This window comes from Oryctolagus cuniculus, chromosome 17, assembly GCF_051225735.1.
Source record: "Oryctolagus cuniculus isolate XC-2025 breed Fujian yellow rabbit chromosome 17, ASM5122573v1, whole genome shotgun sequence".
In the NCBI taxonomy this organism is placed as follows: Eukaryota; Metazoa; Chordata; class Mammalia; order Lagomorpha; family Leporidae; genus Oryctolagus; species Oryctolagus cuniculus.
The window spans coordinates 70709191-70720739 of NC_142883.1; the positions used below are offsets into that span (position 1 = coordinate 70709191).

At 41.4% G+C, this 11549-nt stretch overlaps 1 pseudogene; it reads right to left on the reverse strand.

Moving 5' to 3' along the window:
- Positions 1-4497: 4497 nt before the first annotated feature.
- Positions 4498-9553, reverse strand: LOC138848322 (forkhead box protein R1 pseudogene; annotated as a pseudogene).
- Between the last annotated feature and the right edge of the window lie 1996 nt (positions 9554-11549).

Genomic DNA, 11549 nt, shown 5'->3' on the forward strand with positions numbered 1-11549 from the left:
CTCCAGAACTATATTGAATAGCAGTGGTGAGAGTGGACATCCCTGTCTGGTCCCAGATCTCAGTGGAAATGCTTCCAACTTTTCCCCATTCAATAGGATGTTGGCTGTGGGTTTTTCATAGATTGCTTTGATTGTATTGAGGAATGTTCCTTCCAAACCCAGTTTGCTTAGAGTTTTCATCATGAACGGGTGTTGTATTTTATCAAATGCTTTCTCGGCATCTATTGAGATAATCATATGGTTTTTCTTCTGCAGTCTGTTAATGTGGTGTATCACATTGATTGTCTTGCGCACATTAAACCATCCCTGCATACCAGGGATAAATCCCACTTGGTCTGGGTGGATGATCTTTCTGATGTGTTGTTGCATTCTATTGGCGAGAATTTTATTGAGGATTTTTGCATCTATGTTCATCAGGGATATTGGTCTGTAATTCTCTTTCAGTGCTGCATCTTTTTCTGGCTTAGGAATTAAGGTGATGCTGGCTTCATAGAAAGAATTTGGGAGGATTCCCTCTTCTTCGATTGTTCTGAATAGTTTGAGAAGAATTTGAGTTAGTTCTTCTTTAAATGTCTGGTAGAATTCAGCAGTGAATCCATCTGGTCCTGGGCTTTTCTTTGTTGGGAGGGCCTTTATTACTGTTTCAATTTCTGTCTCAGTTATGGGTCTGTTTAGGTCTTCGATGTCTTCCTGGTTCAATTTAGGTAGGTTGCATGTGTCCAGGAATCTATCCATTTCTGATAGGTTTCCCTGTTTGCTGGCATACAAGTCCTTGTAGTAATTTCTGATGATTCTTTTTATTTCTGTGGTGTCTGTTGTTACATTTCCTTTTTCATCTCTGATTTTATTGATTTGGGTCTTTTCTCTTCTTTTTTTAGTTAGTTGGGCCAATGGGGTGTCAATTTTGTTTATTTTTTCACAAAACCAGCTCCTCGTTTGGCTGATTTTTTGGAATGTTTTTCTTGATTCAATCCTGTTGATTTCTTCTCTGATTTTAATTATTTCTCTTCTCCTACTAGATTTGGGTCTGGTTTGCTGTAGGTTTTCTAGATCCTTGAGGTGAATAGAAAGCTCGTCTATTTGGTGCCTTTCCAATTTCTTGATGTAGGCACCTATTGATATAAACTTTCCTCTTAACACTGCTTTTGCTGCGTCCCATAAGTTTTGGTATGTTGTGCTGTTATCCTCATTTACTTCCAGAAAGTTTTTGATTTCTCTTTTGATTTCTTCTATGACCCATTGTTCATTCAGGAGCATGTTGTTCAATCTCCATGTGTTTGCATATGCTCTAGGGATTCCTGAGTTGTTCATTTCCAACTTCATTCCTTTATGGTCTGAGAAGCTGCATGGTATGATTCTAATTCTTTTGAATTTGCTGAGACTTGCTTTATGGCCTAGTATGTGGTCAATCCTAGAGAAGGTTCCATGTACTGCTGAGAAGAATGTAAAATCTTTAGCTGTAGGATTGAAAGTTCTGTATATATCAGTTAGATCCATTTGGGCTATAGTGTCATTTAAATCTACTGTATCCTTGTTGATCTTCTGTCCGGCTGATCTGTCTATTTCTGAGAGTGGAGTATTGAAGTCCCCCAGTACTATTGTATTGGGGTCTAAGTCTCCCTTTAAGTCCGTTAACAAATCTTTTAGATAAACCGGTGCCCTGTAGTTAGGTGCATATACATTGATAATTGTTATATCTTCCTGTTGAATTGATCCCTTAATCATTATGTAGTATCCCTCTTTGTCTCTCTTAACGGTTTTTGTAGTAAAGTTTATGGTGTCTGATATTAAGATGGCTACGCCTGCTCTTTTTTCATTTCTGTTGGCATGGTATATCTTTTTCCAGCCTTTCACTTTCAGTCTGTATGGATCTTTGTTGGAAAGATGTGTTTCTTGTAAGCAGCAAATAGATGGGTTTTGTTCCTTAACCCAATCAGCCAATCGGTGTCTTTTAACTGGACAGTTTTCAGGCCATTCACGTTCAGTGTGACTAATGATAAGTGGTAACTTTGCCCTGCCATTTGCCAAAGATAAGTTCTAATATATGCTTTGAATTCCCTGTGATCTTTTGCTGTGAGGTTTCCTTCCTTTACCTTCTTTCATATTGATGACCGTGTTTCTTTGTTTCTGTGTGTAACACATCTTTAAGCATCTTTTGCAGGGCTGGACGAGTGGCAACAAATTCTTTCAATTTCTGTTTGTTATGAAAAGTCTTTATTTCACCTTCATTCACAAATGATAGCTTTGCAGGATATAATATTCTGGGCTGGCAGTTGTTCTCTCTTAGTACCTGGGCTATATCTCGCCATTCCCTCCTAGCTTGTAGAGTTTCTGATGAGAAGTCAGCTGTGAGTCTGATTGGAGATCCTCTGAGAGTAATCTGACGTTTCTCTCTTGCACATTTTAGGATCTTTTCTTTATGTTTCACTGTGGAGAGTTTGATTACAACGTGTCGTGGTGAGGATCTCTTTTGGTCATGTTTATTAGGGGTTCTGTGAGCTTCCTGTACTAGGATTTCTCTGTCCTTCTCCAAACCTGGGAAATTTTCTGCTAATATCTCACTAAAAAGGCCTTCTAATCCTTTCTCCCTTTCCATGCCTTCAGGAACTCCTAGAACCCGAATGTTGGGTTTTTTAATAGTATCCTGAAGATTCCCGACAATATGTTTTAGATTTCTTATTTCCTCGTCTTTTCTTTGGTCTGACTGTATCCTTTCCTGTTCTCTGTCTTCTAAGTCTGATATTCTCTCTTCTGCTTCTCCCATTCTGTTTGTAAGGCTCTCTATTGTGTTTTTCATTTGATCTATTGAATTCTTCACTTCAGTCACTATCCCAGTTTCCTGTTGTACTAGTTGTTTCGTTTCATTTTGATTCCTCCTTAATATTTCATTTTCATGAGAGAGATTTTCTATCTTGTCCATTAAGGATTTCTGTAGTTCAAGAATTTGTTTTTGAGAACTTCTTAATGTTCTTATCAATTTTTTGAGATCTGCTTCTTGCATTTCTTCTATGTCATCATCCTCATAATCTTGAATTGGGGTGTCTTTTTCATTTGAGGGCTTCATGGTGACTTCCTTGTTTTTATTACCTTGGTTTTTGCGTTTGTTATTTGTCATATTGGAGATATTTGGTTTCTTCACTGTGGTGCTTTTTCTTGTTATACTATGACTCTAGATTAAGTGGACTATCTGTTTTTGATGGAGCCTTAGGGCTTGAGATGGGTGTGGCCTGAGAGCTCTGTTTGGTGTGCCAAAGGTGACACTCCCAGGTTGGGCATGGTAAACCTTTCTCTCTCTCTCTCTCTTTTTTTTTTTTTTTTTGATTCAAAAAGGAAGTTATTCTGCACAGCTGAACGAAGTTGGAGGTAGTTAGCAGGCAAATGATATACCCACAGGAGCCAGAGATCGGATGCTCTTTCCCAAGGACCACACAGGGAATCTGTTCGGCCCTCGGAGTGGGCTCAAATTCTCCTTCAGTCTCCCACTGGGTTGCCAAAGTTACGGAATTGTAGCGTCTCTGGAGAGTGCTCACGTGAATTCCGTGAGTTCTCTCCCCCACCGTCTCTTTTTTCACAGTCTCAGTTCTGTAGCACCACAAATTTACTAGGTCCTAATCTCCTGTTAATTCGCCCCGCCCAGAGTCAGGTTTTTCTGCTAGGCCCAGGGTCGGTGCAGACCTGAGGTCGCTCTGCTTATGACGTATGTCCAAGATGGCGCCTGCTCTTTGTCTTGCTCGCCCTTGAGAGGTGAGCGGAGAGAGAGAAACCCGTGTCCATACCAGTCACCTTTTTTTTTTCCCTTCTCTCTCTCTTCCAGTTAGCTTGGTGAAGTCCCCCCCCCCCGGGGTCGTTCCCTCTAGTCTCCTCTCTCCGCTTGCCTGCCGGTGTCTCGGGTTATTGAGGTTCGGCTCACCTCGCGTTCCAGCGCTGGTGTGTTGAGTCTGCCACTGGTGTCCCGAACTGTGGGCTCCCACGCTCTCCACGCAGGTCTGCTCCCCTTCCAGCGCCGATGTGTGGACTCGGAGCCCTGGACGTCCCAAGTCTCCCCGCTGTTGCACTCCCCTTTGAGCACTTGCGCGCAGACCCTGCAGCTTGCGCAGCTCAGTCCCGCGGCTCGGCTTCCGCAGCTCGGCTTCCGCGGTTCCGTCCCGCGGCTCGGTCCTTCGGCTAGGCTTTCGCGCGCGGTGGGCGACCTTGTTCTCCCAGTAGGTCCTCCGATTTACGCCCACTGGATCCAGAAGAGTTTCGTCTGCAATATTTTCCTGGTTCTTTTTTCTGAGGCTACCGTAACTCCCCTTTTATTAAACTAAATTTTCCCGGACTATCGGTGCGCGCCCTCACTATTCCGCCATCTTGGCTCCTTATACTGACTAGAATCTTAACTACAATGCTGAATAACAGTAGTGAAAACAAATTATTATCTTGTTTCTGATATTAAAGGTAAAGTATTTTAATTTCTGTCATTAATTATGTTTTCTGGAGTTTGTTATCCATGCTCTTTCTTATGCTGATGAAGTCCTCTTGTATTTTAAGTTTTCTGAGATTTGTGAAGTCAGGAAAGATTAAGTTTGTCAAAGGCCTCTATCCACTGAGGAGTTATAGGGACTGGACACCCCTACCCAGCCATGGATAGACTAGGAAAGCTGCCTCAGGCCTTGGGAAGGGCAGAAACCAGTGACAGGAACTCAGATTCCATCTTGAGACCTACCTTTACTCTGACTGAAGTTATCCCATCTCACAGGCACTCACCTGCATGTTCAGGCCATGAAACAGGATGAGGTATTTAATGCTGATGGCCCACATGAGCCAAGTCCCACCTACCTTAGCCACAGAAAATTTTTTCACCAAAAAGCTCGTGTGTTCAGAACCTTAAACAAAGACCCCCTGCCTAGCAACCATATGTCACAATGTGGGCCAAAGATGTTCTGCCCTTTGGAATACAGGCCAATGGTCCAGCCAAATGTAGACCCAAGTAGAGGGTGCAGTCCTAAAACAGGAACCTCTGCATGTCCCCCACAAAAAAAAAAAAGCATCCCATGGATAGTGGTAAAGGCTAAAACTGAAAACTCAAAAACAGGCTCACTCCTCTGGTAATGGACTCCCAGCTTTGAGCCCCTCCTCTCTCTCAGGAGTCTGTACTCCTTTCTATGCAATAAATCCACTTGTGCTTTGCACACTCTTGGACTCAGCCCTTTATTTCTATACTGAGAGAGAGTCTTGCACCAGGGTGTCCGGCATCCCCAATAGGAGTGAAATAACAGTAACCCTGCAGTTTTTCTCTTTCATATTATTAATACCATAATAAATCTAATCATTGTGTTAGTGTTAAACAAGCCCTGCATTCCTGGAATATATCCCATTTGTTTAGTCATTTATTTAGCTTATTGATTGAATTTGATGTCCTAAATTTTTTTCTTCATATTATCCTTTATTGATCAAAACTTCCAAACAAAGGTAGCCTCTCCCTAAAACTGCCCCCCTCTGCTGCCATGGCACCTGCCCTTACCCCTGTCTCAGCTACCACAGTGCAGAGCAGAAACTGTCCCAGGGCCCTGCAGCCCTATGAGTTCGTTAAGTAGCAGCTTAACAATGTTAGCTGAACGAGTAGGTGGTGCTCCCAGGGCTGCCTGCCACAAGCCAGCATCTCCCATGATTATCTTCAAAATCCAGAAAATGAGCACTCGCTCAGGTCTGGCGAAGGGCGAGGACTCTCATCCTCTGAGACAAGCATGGCATCTGGGTCTGCACACCAGCAGCTGCCCCACTGCCTCGGTAGCACGCATGGGCTGCTCCCCACCCCAAGCTGGAACTGCACCTCTGCCCTTCACCCCATCTTCAGAGACCACACACACATATCCACACAAGGCTGCTGGGGGCAACTAATAAGGCAGGGGACTCGCTTTGGGGCATCAAAGGTCAAAGAGGAAGAGCATCATATCTGGTTGGCTCATGCACTGCTGGATACTTTCCAGCTGGGTGACAGCCAGGGCGCAGGCCTCCTCGGCAAAGCGGTGGCGTCCCTCCTCAGTCAACTTCCAGAAGCAGGAGCGGGATGGGGTGATGGCCGCGACCTGCATACTGACCGGCACTTTCTCAAAGCTGTCTCGGAAACACAGGTTGTGGCAGATGGTGTTCTTCCAGCCTTCTGGAGCCATTCGGAAAACTGGAAAGTGTTGTCGAGTGAAACTGTAGATCTGCTGCATGTTGAGGCCACGGGGGGAACTGTTTCTTAATGCCAGGGCAATTAGGTGGAAGTAATTGAGAGGGGCCAGGGCCAGAGCCTCCCCTCCTGGCTGCTGGCTTGCTGAAGCCTCCGGCTCTGGAGGGGGCCCTTTTGTGAGGGGACAGGAGAGCCACACAGGAGCTGTCATCCTGGTCCTCGGCCTCCTCCTCTTCCATGAGCTCCCAGCTGCTGGGGGAAGACGAAAAGTGCTTTGGTGACGGAGACTGCTCGGGGAGGAAGGTGACAGTGCGCTGGCCCCGCAGCCTCTGGGGAGCAGGCATCTTCCTGATGGCAGGGCAGCTGAAGGCGAGGGACCATGCCTGCCGGTTCCTTCTTCTCGCTAGCCCCTTGGGCTTCCAGTTTTCCCGGTGGGTACACGATGTTGAGGTTCACCCACATCCACAGGTTGGGCTCGAACTCTGGACCATCTCTGTCAGCATGGGGCTTCTTCTCCAAAGGTAACCTTGGTGGTTCGACTATTTGAAGCCTGTACCTGGCAAGGTTCTGCTCGGCCACAGGCAGGTGCGACGTGGTGAAGGCCAGAAAGGCCTTGTTCCTCATGTCCCAGTCCAGCAGTCCCGGAACCTGGCCATGGAGGCTGGCCAAGACGTCAAGCTGCTGGAGTTTGAGGTCCACCTTTAGGAGAGTGCGGCACGCCCAGCCACGCACGAGGCGAGCCGAGAGAGACTGATGTCCCAAATTTTTAACACATTTTATCTTTAGCGATATCTTAGGTTCATATTAAAATTAAGAGGAAGGTACAGAGATTTTCCAAAAATATCTGCTGCCACAGTGGCATAGTCACTCCTCTTATTAATATGAACCTGACCAGTGTAGTATAGTTGTTATGATTACATTTGATACATCATTAACACCTCAAATCCATAATTGACACTAGGATTTTGTATTGAAAACTTTATGAATTCATGCAAAGTTAGAATAATGTGTGTCCATCATTTTATTATGCAACATTTCATTACTCTAAAATCTTATCTGCCTAGTCACCCATTTCTTCCCTCTACAATCCTGTCAACAACTAATCTTTTTACTAGATTCATAATTGTGCCATTCTGAAATGTCACATAGTGATGAGCATGTATAATTGTTCACGTCAACTTCTTTTACTTGGTAATACACCAAAGATTCCTCTGTGTGTTTTCATGATTTGTTAGCTCATTTCCTTTTAGCAACAAACTATTTTTTGTATGATACAACACAGTTCATTCATACATTCACCCATATGAGAATATCTTGATTATTTCAAAATTTGGTTGGATTTTTACATTATTGCTCATGAGGAAAGTTGATTTTTTCAATCACTGTGTTTGTTTTTCAGGATAATATTTTCATTATAGGATTAGTTCAGATGTATTCCTCCTCATCTTTTGAAAAGCATGTAGAATTATATTTTTTATTTCCTTCTAAAACACTTGGAAGAATGCATCAGTGTAGGTATCTGGGCCAGGTGATGCTTTCTAGGAAGATTTGTAACTCTGACTGTATTTTGCTTTATAGATATTGGTTAATACAGGTGGTGAATTTCTTCTTGACTGAGTTTATCTTTCAAGGAACTTGTCTATTTTATTTATGTTAGCATGATTCTTCATGAAAATCTGTATTAATATCTCAAGAATTTGTACTAATATCACATTATTTCATCATTAATAATTTGTGCATTTTCACTTTTTCTTGATCAACCTGAGTGGATAGATGTTTATCACCTTCACTATTTCCACACATGGTTTTGTTACAGTGGCTTTTCCCATTTTTTCCTCAGTTTTACTGAAGTTTTTCTTCTGTCACAATGAAGTTGGTCATGAAAGCAGGCTGGTGTGCAGGTGTTGAGAGAGACAAGCACATTTAGGTTGCTTGGCTCAGGGTCAGTGCTGCAGCTTTTTGACCTTCATGACCTCGAGGCCATGCTCGCTGCCATGTCCTGCACCGTGCAGTGCTGTGGGTCATGCTTGGTGCTGAGATTAATTCTAGGCAGCCAAGGGGTGAGCTGAGTTATGCATGAGGCTGAGGCCTCACAGCCAGCAAGGTTCAGGAGGCGATCACACGTGGGCAATCTTCTGATAGCAACAAGAAGTACACCAGAGGTACACTCACTGGCCTTGGTGGACATGGTCCTTCAGGGAGCCACCTGGCCCTCACAGCCATGGGTCCCTGTACCCAGCAGTGACTCCAGCCCCAGGCTCCACCTCTTTCCCTGTGGGGCTGGCTTTGTTCTTCTCAGTGGTACTGGTGACCCTGCTCCTGGAACAGAGCTCGGGGAGCTGTGCCAGGGTTGAGGTGGTTAAGGCCAGAGGTGCCTTGGGGTCCCTGTGGGAGGTGTTGCAGCTCCTGGGGATAAATTTTACTGATTGTATCTTGGTTGCTGTAGTTGATTGGGATGGCTGTAGGAAGTTATCATAGCCTTTGCAGCTTATAAACCAAAGAAATCACCACAGATCTTAAAGTAAGAGTCTCAGGATGCAGCCCTGACAGGGTTGAGGGCCTCTTGGGTGCCTGCTTCCTGGTTCCTAGATGGCTTTTCCCAGAATCCTCAAGTGGATAAAGGGTAAAGATTCTCACTGTGTCTGTTTTATAAGCCTCTGATCCTGCCTGAGCACCTTACAGCTTTATCAGGCAATAACACCATCCATGATTATGTTTTGGCATTTAAATGGTATGTACAGATCACAGCAGATACTTATTTTCACTCTCTACTTGGTGCTGAGACTTTAAGTTGCTCCTCTTTTTCTAGTGTCTTTAGTTGGAAATCAAGTTCATTGATTTCAGACTAATATCAAGGGCTTCAAAATTTTTCATTGTGTTTTTTCTTTAAAAAAGCTTCTGAACCCCTTTCTACAGACATTTAACACTAAAACTTTTCATTAATGTGCCCTGATAGCTACATTAAACAAGTTCTCTTATGTTGTATTCAATTCAGTTAAATACTTTCTGTCTACTTGCTCTTGGACTCAGGTTTATTGCAATGTGTGCTACTTACTTTCCAAGTATTTGAATATTTTCCTGATTCCTGTTTGTGTTATTTCTTTCTGATTTGACTGGTTTGTATTCATAGAGCAAAACATATCATTTGATTTTATCCTTTTATTAGTGTATGTTTTATGCTCTGTGACATCCACTTTGGTAAGTGTTCTATGGTTACTTGAGAGTAGTGTTTTGAATTGGATATTCTTACTGCATTTCTTCTTGTTCTGTCATTTGCTGAATGAGAAGTACTAGAATCTCAAATGATATTTCTAATTTTTTAAACTATCTTACTTTATAGCATGCATTTGACTTTATTAGATGCATAAATATTTAGAATTATTATATCTTCTTCAGCATTTAAATGGTATGTTCAGATCACAGCAAATACCTATTTTCACTCTCTACTTGGTGCTGAGACTTTAAGTTGCTCCTCTTTTTCTAGTGTCTTTAGTTGGAAATAATTTTGAAATAAATTTTTAATTGCTTATGGGAGTATGGCTATGAAATTAACCTTGGTAAGGCTCATGTTCCTCACTTTTCAGTTTTTAAGTGTTAGTGTGGTACTTACATATTATTGTAGTTCAGCTTATCTGAAATCAAACTGGTGTAATTTCATAGTTTATTATTCGATTCTGCCTTATTTAGATTAATAAATTATTTTATGATTTAGTTTATATCTAATTTAGAAGGAATTATTAACTACAACTCTTTGTTTTTGCTATGATACAGCTGTTTTACCTATGATAGTATATGATTTTAATTCATTAGAGTCCATCTGGAAGTAACTATACTACATTATATGTGATACAATAAAAACATAATATACTTTAAGTCTAGGAAAAGTTGCCATTTTTCCTTCAGAACTTTCCTATGTCTCCATTTGGCAGGCTATCTGTATTCACTTGAAGTTTTATCAAAGATCATCACAGTCTCAAACTTATGCATTTTTGTGATAAATAATTTACATTAATGCCTATCCAGTACAGTGACGATTTCTGACACTGTAATTATCTTTATGAGTGTTAAGTTAGTTTTAAAAAAATATCTTCCACACTTCTACTTATCATTTTTGAGATTTACTTTTTGATCAGTTAAGCACCTTAAATACAGTTTGATCTTTTCTAGTCTTGCTTTCATGATTTGTTGGGTGGAGCAGAACCACGCTCAGCCTATGTCTAAATTCCTAGTCCTAAGGAAAAACCTTTTCTCATTACTCTAATCATTGTCCCATGACTTGGGAGTTTTTCAGTCTGGCTGCTGAGAATGGATGTTTAATCTCAGCTCTCTATGGGCACAAGGAAGAATTTCCTCTAATCTTTATAGATGTCACACCCACAGTCTTCATTTTTTTTTCTAGTGGGCATGCACTGTTTATGACTCCACTAAACATCAAACAAGGCCATCCAAATGTCTCCAGTGTTCGTTCTCATTACTCTGCTCCTCTCCAGATTTCCCTATGATAGCTCACTGACATGATGTTCCAGAATACCCAGCTTCATCACATCAATACAGGGAGTCTGTACACTCCACCTCAGTTCCCTCTCCCTGTGACAGGGCATGGAATCTCTCTGTTAGGAGCTGCAGAATTTGAGAGTTTATTTTTCTTTTATCTTTCATATATTGTGTTCTTTGCCTCAGGCCCTTTATTATGAAAATCGGTGATAAATGCTGGTTTTCTCTTTAGTGTCTGATTGTCTCATGTAAGGAGTTAAAGAACAATTTTTACTTCATCTTGGCTACAAGTAAATTTCAGCTGAGCTTCAGCATGTGGTATACACTGGTTGGAATATTCTTCATTCTTTTCTTAACTGCTATGTTTTAATCCTTTATGTCTCAGTCTACTCATGTTATCTTCAGGAAAATGTTCCCTTGACCCAGTGTGGATTGAATTTTATTATGTGATCATTAAATTGTTATCTTACTAAATCCATCTAAATTCAGAGTTGTAATTTTATTTTAATTTCCTCTCCACTAGACTCTAATCCAAATAAGAACAGAAAATTTGTTTTATTTGCAGAGCCTAGTACAATAATGTCTTACACAGTGTGGGTTTTCAATATGTATTTGTACACTGCATGAATTTGTGGGAAAAAGAACACATGTTTATATAAACATATTCATACATATTTCTCTCATTTTATTCTTCATATTATTTCAGAATATTGAAAATCCAGGCTGCATTTTTTCATATGCAATATTATAATAACTTTCTTAAAAATTGCTATAGAGTGCTTACTGTGAAAATTAAATTTATTAAAAATTAGAGAAATACAAAAATCTCTACATTAAGATAAATGAAATTACTTAGGCCATCAAGAGTTAGGTGGGATCAAGAATGCTATATTTTGAG